The 7,500-nt window shown below is 45.3% G+C and overlaps 1 protein-coding gene across 2 annotated transcripts in view; it reads left to right on the top strand.

Moving 5' to 3' along the window:
* Window positions 1–2,693: 2,693 nt before the first annotated feature.
* LOC149980705 (beta-enolase-like) overlaps window positions 2,694–7,500 on the top strand; it is a 16,474-nt gene continuing 11,667 nt past the window's right edge. For both annotated transcript variants that reach the window (XM_090183287.1, XM_090183286.1), the window contains exon 1: window positions 2,694–2,736. The gene's annotated coding sequence lies outside the window, so the exon portion shown is untranslated. The remainder of the gene's footprint in view (window positions 2,737–7,500) is intronic.

The following is a 7,500-nucleotide window of genomic DNA, read 5'->3' as shown; positions in this document are numbered from 1 at the left end:
CTACAGACGGCCCTGGTGAGATAGGGATTGTCAGACATGGGGGGTATTGAATAAATTCATGAATATATACCCTGAGTGTACAAAACATGAACACTTTCCTAATATTTAGTGTACCCCCCCCCCACTCCCTATGCCCTCAGATTTGTAGGGTCATGGATTCTACAAGGTGTTGAAATCGTTCCACAGGGAAGCTGGCCCCATGTTGACTCCAACACTTCCCACAGTTGTGTCAAGTTGTCTGGATGGTCTTTGGGTGGTGGACCATTCTAGATACACACAGGAAACTGTTGAGCGTGAAAAACCCAGAAGCATTGTAGTTCTTGACACAAACCTGTACACCTGGCACCTACTACCATACCCCGTTCAAAGGCACTTACATATTGTCTCAAGGCTTAAAAATCCTTCTTTAACCTGTCTCCTCCTCCTTCATCTACACTGACTGAAGTGGATTTAATAAGTGGCATCAATAAGGGATCATAGTTTTCACCTGGATTCACCTGGTCAGTCTGTCACGGAAAGAGCAGGTGTTCTTAATGTTTTGTTTACTCAGTGTAGTTATCGGATAATCCAGTGCGTATCACTACATTAGCTTTAAGGCCTGGATTCAATCAAAGGTGCGTTGTTAACATAACAAGTGTAAGCTTAGTACACTGTTAAATAAACTACATTATCTCTCCCTGACTAGCTCAATGCACTTCATTATCACTACCACTACGCAACTAGTTCAGTACACTACATTATCACTACCAGACTAGTTCATTACACTGCATTATCACTACCAGACTAGTTCAGTACACTACATTATCACTACCAGACTAGTTCATTACACTACATTATCACTACCAGACTAGTTCAGTACACTACATTATCACTACCAGACTAGTTCAGTACACTACCTTATCACTATCACAACCAGACTAGTTCAGTGCACTACATTATCACTATCACAACCAGACACTGGTCATCTCTACTGCCTCTGATCTGGAGGACTCACTAAACAGTGAACATCCCTGGTCATCCCTACTGCCTCTGATCTGGAGGACTCACTAAACAGTGAACATCCCTGGTCATCCCTACTGCCTCTGATCTGGAGGACTCACTAAACAGTGAACATCCCTGGTCATCCCTACTGCCTCTGATCTGGAGGACTCACTAAACAGTGAACATCCCTGGTCATCCCTACTGCCTCTGATCTGGAGGACTCACTAAACAGTGAACATCCCTGGTCATCTCTACTGCCTCTGATCTGGAGGACTCACTAAACAGAGAACATCCCTGGTCATCCCTACTGCCTCTGATCTGGAGGCCTCACTAAACAGAGAACATCCCTGGTCATCCCTACTGCCTCTGATCTGGAGGACTCACTAAACAGAGAACATCCCTGGTCATCCCTACTGCCTCTGATCTGGTGGACTCACTAAACACAAATGTTTAGTCTGTAAATTATTGTCAAAGTGTTGGAGTGTGCCCCTGGCTATCTCTTAACATAAGTGAATGTGTTCCTAGACACCCCACTGTTCTCGCTGGTCAGTTAATGTGTTCCTAGACACCCCACTATTCTCTCTGGTCAGTTAATGTGTTCCTAGACACCCCACTATTCTCTCTGGTCAGTTCATGTGTTCCTAGACACCCCACTATTCTCTCTGGTCAGTCCATGTGTTCCTAGACACCCCACTATTCTCTCTGGTCAGTTAATGTGTTCCTAGACACCCCACTATTCTCTCTGGTCAGTTCATGTGTTCCTAGACACCCCACTATTCTCTCTGGTCAGTTCATGTGTTCCTAGACACCCCACTGTTCTCTCTGGTCAGTTAATGTGTTCCTAGACACCCCACTGTTCTCTCTGGTCAGTTCATGTGTTCCTAGACACCCCACTGTTCTCTCTGGTCAGTCCATGTGTTGTGTTCCTAGACACCCCACTGTTCTCTCTGGTCAGTTAATGTGTTCCTAGACACCCCACTATTCTCTCTGGTCAGTCCATGTGTTCCTAGACACCCCACTATTCTCTCTGGTCAGTCCATGTGTTCCTAGACACCCCACTATTCTCTCTGGTCAGTCCATGTGTTCCTAGACACCCCACTATTCTCTCTGGTCAGTCCATGTGTTCCTAGACACCCCACTATTCTCTCTGGTCAGTTCATGTGTTCCTAGACACCCCACTATTCTCTCTGGTCAGTCCATGTGTTCCTAGACACCCCACTATTCTCTCTGGTCAGTTCATGTGTTCCTAGACACCCCACTATTCTCTCTGGTCAGTCCATGTGTTCCTAGACACCCCACTGTTCTCTCTGGTCAGTCCATGTGTTCCTAGACACCCCACTGTTCTCTCTGGTCAGTTAATGTGTTCCTAGACACCCCACTGTTCTCTCTGGTCAGTCCATGTGTTGTGTTCCTAGACACCCCACTGTAAGTTCACAGTAGGCCAACATGTTTCCATCTAAAACAGCGAAATCTAGAAACATTCAAAAGTAACCAAAATTGTATTTTATACTGTTTATGTCCTTTAATGATTTTACATGTTGATGTTCATATGTATTCTATATATAAAAACCCTTTATACAGAGACGTGACCATACTTTCAGTTTTTTCCGTTTCTGATTGTGTCTGGGAGTTTGTCTCTGGTCCCTAAGCCCTTATTGGGCAGCGTTCGCCACTGGCAGTCTATAAAAGTCAGACTGGAGAACAGAGTTACCACTTTCCAGAAGGACAGCCAGCCAGCGAGCCCCCCCCGATCAGGTACCGTCCAGTTTTTAAAAAACTGTTCTCTTCTTAAAACATTTAGTGTAATGTGAACACTTGGGAAAGCTCGTGTTGTGGTTATCAAGGAAACGAGGCAGTTGCTTTGGACTGTAGCCGAGACCTACGCACTTTGCTTATGTTTTCCATGTCTGACTACTTCATAGATATATGTATATATATAGTTCCATAGCCCTATGGATATATGTATATATGAGCTACTGTATAAGTTCATCATAGCGTTTGGGAATAAGGAAACGGGAGCCTAATTTCTTACATATTGCAACTGTTAGCAATGCATCTACCTTTTTTAAAACTGAACGTTTTTGACATGTTCCCTACGAAAACCCCTGCCTCTTATTCTTGTTTGTCTATCTGTTTGTAGCCGACTTAACAGTATGACTACTTTTGGTTGGGGGACACTGGTTCATCGGTTGTACAAGCTGGAGCCTGAATAGCCCTTGATCACGACTCTCAGTTCCATTAGATCACACAGGTCATTGGACTAAGGTGTCGGCTGTTGAGGTGTTTTTGTTAAGAGCCCCTCTGAACTCTCAGTCTGAACACTGCGATACGGGGTTGGAAGCCCTTAATTTCTCTCTGATATGAAAGACCCCCCCCCCCACAAAAAGGTTAAATGGCTCCATACCTTGATAGGATCAGTGTTCCCACACGGTCATATCGCCATGTTACGCCGCATGTTTACGGACTACAGAAGGAGAGGCGACCACCTGTACCAATCAGAGCCTTCAGGAAGTATTCATACCCTTTGACCTTTTCCACCTTTTGTTGTTAGGCTCGAATTCGAAATGGATGAAAAACATGCTCCATAGCCTATGGATCTGTAACTGCTACAGTGTAGTTTAGTAGGATGGAGGCTCCATAGCCTATGGATCTGTAACTACTACAGTGTAGTTTAGTAGGATGGAGGCTGTATGGATCTGTAACTACTACAGTGTAATTTAGTAGGATGGAGACTCCATAGCCTATGGATCTGTAACTACTACAGTGTAGTGTAGTAGGATGGAGGCTCCATAGCCTATGGATCTGTAACTACTACAGTGTAGTTTAGTAGGATGGAGGCTCCATAGCCTATGGATCTGTAACTGCTACAGTGTAGTTTAGTAGGATGGAGGCTGTATGGATCTGTAACTGCTACAGTGTAGTTTAGTAGGATGGAGGCTGTATGGATCTTTAACTACTACAGTGTAGTTTAGTAGGATGGAGGCTGTATGGATCTGTAACTACTACAGTGTAGTTTAGTAGGATGGAGGCTGTATGGATGTGTAACTGCTACAGTGTAGTTTAGTAGGATGGAGGCTGTATGGATCTTTAACTACTACAGTGTAGTTTAGTAGGATGGAGGCTGTATGGATCTTTAACTACTACAGTGTAGTTTAGTAGGATGGAGGCTGTATGGATGTGTAACTGCTACAGTGTAGTTTAGTAGGATGGGAAGCTGACCCATGTTGACTCCAATACTTCCCACTGTTGTCAAGTTGGCTGGATGTCCTTTGGGTGGTGGACCATTGATACAGTGCCTTGCGAAAGTATTCGGCCCCCTTGAACTTTGCGACCTTTTGCCACATTTCAGGCTTCAAACATAAAGATATAAAACTGTATTTTTTTGTGAAGAATCAACAACAAGTGGGACACAATCATGAAGTGGAACGACATTTATTGGATATTTCAAACTTTTTTAACAAATCAAAAACTGAAAAATTGGGCGTGCAAAATTATTCAGCCCCCTTAAGTTAATACTTAAGCTGTTTACAGCTGTAAGTCGCTTGGGGTATGTCTCTATCAGTTTTGCACATCGAGAGACTGAAATTTTTTCCCATTCCTCCTTGCAAAACAGCTCGAGCTCAGTGAGGTTGGATGGAGAGCATTTGTGAACAGCAGTTTTCAGTTCTTTCCACAGATTCTCGATTGGATTCAGGTCTGGACTTTGACTTGGCCATTCTAACACCTGGATATGTTTATTTTTGAACCATTCCATTGTAGATTTTGCTTTACGTTTTGGATCATTGTCTTGTTGGAAGACAAATCTCCGTCCCAGTCTCAGGTCTTTTGCAGACTCCATCAGGTTTTCTTCCAGAATGGTCCTGTATTTGGCTCCATCCATCTTCCCATCAATTTTAACCATCTTCCCTGTCCCTGCTGAAGAAAAGCAGGCCCAAACCATGATGCTGCCACCACCATGTTTGACAGTGGGGATGGTGTGTTCAGGGTGATGAGCTGTGTTGCTTTTACGCCAAACATAACGTTTTGCATTGTTGCCAAAAAGTTCAATTTTGGTTTCATCTGACCAGAGCACCTTCTTCCACATGTTTGGTGTGTCTCCCAGGTGGCTTGTGGCAAACTTTAAACGACACTTTTTATGGATATCTTTAAGAAATGGCTTTCTTCTTGCCACTCTTCCATAAAGGCCAGATTTGTGCAATATACGACTGATTGTTGTCCTATGGACAGAGTCTCCCACCTCAGCTGTAGATCTCTGCAGTTCATCCAGAGTGATCATGGGCCTCTTGGCTGCATCTCTGATCAGTCTTCTCCTTGTATGAGCTGAAAGTTTAGAGGGACGGCCAGGTCTTGGTAGATTTGCAGTGGTCTGATACTCCTTCCATTTCAATATTATCGCTTGCACAGTGCTCCTTGGGATGTTTAAAGCTTGGGAAATCTTTTTGTATCCAAATCCGGCTTTAAACTTCTTCACAACAGTATCTCGGACCTGCCTGGTGTGTTCCTTGTTCTTCATGATGCTCTCTGCGCTTTTAACGGACCTCTGAGACTATCACAGTGCAGGTGCATTTATACAGAGACTTGATTACACACAGGTGGATTGTATTTATCATCATTAGTCATTTAGGTCAACATTGGATCATTCAGAGATCCTCACTGAACTTCTGGAGAGAGTTTGCTGCACTGAAAGTAAAGGGGCTGAATAATTTTGCACGCCCAATTTTTCAGTTTTTGATTTGTTAAAAAAGTTTGAAATATCCAATAAATGTCGTTCCACTTCATGATTGTGTCCCACTTGTTGTTGATTCTTCACCAAAAAATACAGTTTTATATCTTTATGTTTGAAGCCTGAAATGTGGCAAAAGGTCGCAAAGTTCAAGGGGGCCGAATACTTTCGCAAGGCACTGTACACACAGGAAACGGTTGAGTGTTAAAAACCCAGCAGAGTTGCAGTTCTTGACACAAACTGGTGCACCTGGCACCTTCTATCCTACCCCGTTCAAAGGAACTTACATATATTGTCTTGCTCATTCACCCTCTGAATGGCACCCAGGTCTCCATTGTCTCAAGGCTTTAAACATCCTTCTTTAACGTGTCTCCTCCCCTTCAGCTACACTGAAGTGGATTGAACAGGTGACATCAATACGGGATCTTAACTTTGACCTGGATTCACTCATGGAAAGAGTAGGTGTTCATAATGTTTTGTATGATCAGTGTCTAGAATGAGTGTTCCCCCCCCCCCCGGCCAGATAAGGAGAGTCACAGAACAGACAGACTCCCGGACTGCGAGACCAACTCAAGGACCACTTGTCCTCTTTCAACTAGCTAATGTCATTCAAATGGCATGAATGTTGTGTGAGCGGTGTATTAATAAACCCACTGCGTTCCGTACTGTAATACAGTATCGCCTCAAACCCTGACCGCTAGTGAAAGGTCAAACTCAAATCTCTTGTGAATGTAGTGAAAGGTCAAACTAAAAGGGGAAGGGTCAATGAGGCTCTACAACGCTTCACACACACACATTGCACACATTAACTGCTAACCACACACTAGCTATATGCAGAACACACTAACACACTGTACACACAACATACTGTACGCAGTACACACGGACACACTAACACTATACGCAGCACGTATACATTTCACAGTATCTTGTGTTTATTAATAGCAGTCTTTAGAGCATTCAGGACATTGCTGTACACCCCTCTGATCTGCTCTTGGGGGAGCCCTTCACACAGCTGCACTCCTGGCCGAGTGACCGTGTGGAGACAGCTTAGTGTCCAGCTCAGATTTAATGGGCAGGCCGAGGCGGGCGGGCAGGCCGAGGCGGGCGGGCGGGCGGGCAGGCCGAGGCGGGCAGGCCGAGGCAGGCAGGCAGGCGGGCAGGCCGAGGCAGGCAGGCGGGCAGGCCGAGGCAGGCAGGCGGGCAGGCCGAGGCAGGCAGGCGGGCAGGCCGAGGCGGGCAGGCCGAGGCGGGCCGAGGCAGGCGGGCGGGCAGAGAAAGTGGTGGTGGTAGGTTCTGCAGGGGGAGCAGCTAAATATTCTAGTATATCTCTCTCTAAACCGTGATCTGAATGTCCTGGCCTGCCGTTGGTCAGCTGTGACCTCACTGCTCTCTGATAGGCTGGCTGGGTGTGAGATGCGTAGGGGAGGACCTACGGTGTGGGGAGAGGGACAGATTACACTGATGAGAACATGAAGCTACAACAGACTGCCTACCTCAGGACACACCATAGAGAATGATAGAGGCCTCTAATGGCCGAAAGGCAGCGTCATTGCCATTTCAAAGTAGTCAAATGTGTGGGGATTCCTATGGGTTGTAGCCTCAATGGCGCTGCCAATGCTGTCAGACACTATAACATGACAGATATCCAGATGAGTCCTGCATCTCCATACTAAACACTGTAGTGTTCAGACTACAGAACAGATTGCTAGGAGACGCTGACCTGTATTCTGATTGGCTCCGAGCAAACAGAAAACTGAAGTTCTTAATGTTTTCTCTCTACCACACCTCTAGTC

The sequence above is a fragment of the Oncorhynchus mykiss genome, chromosome 9 (genome assembly GCF_057628025.1).
Source record: "Oncorhynchus mykiss isolate SJ-2025 chromosome 9, ASM5762802v1, whole genome shotgun sequence".
Classification (NCBI taxonomy): domain Eukaryota; kingdom Metazoa; phylum Chordata; class Actinopteri; order Salmoniformes; family Salmonidae; genus Oncorhynchus; species Oncorhynchus mykiss.
This window is presented reverse-complemented; position numbering and strand designations above follow the sequence as displayed.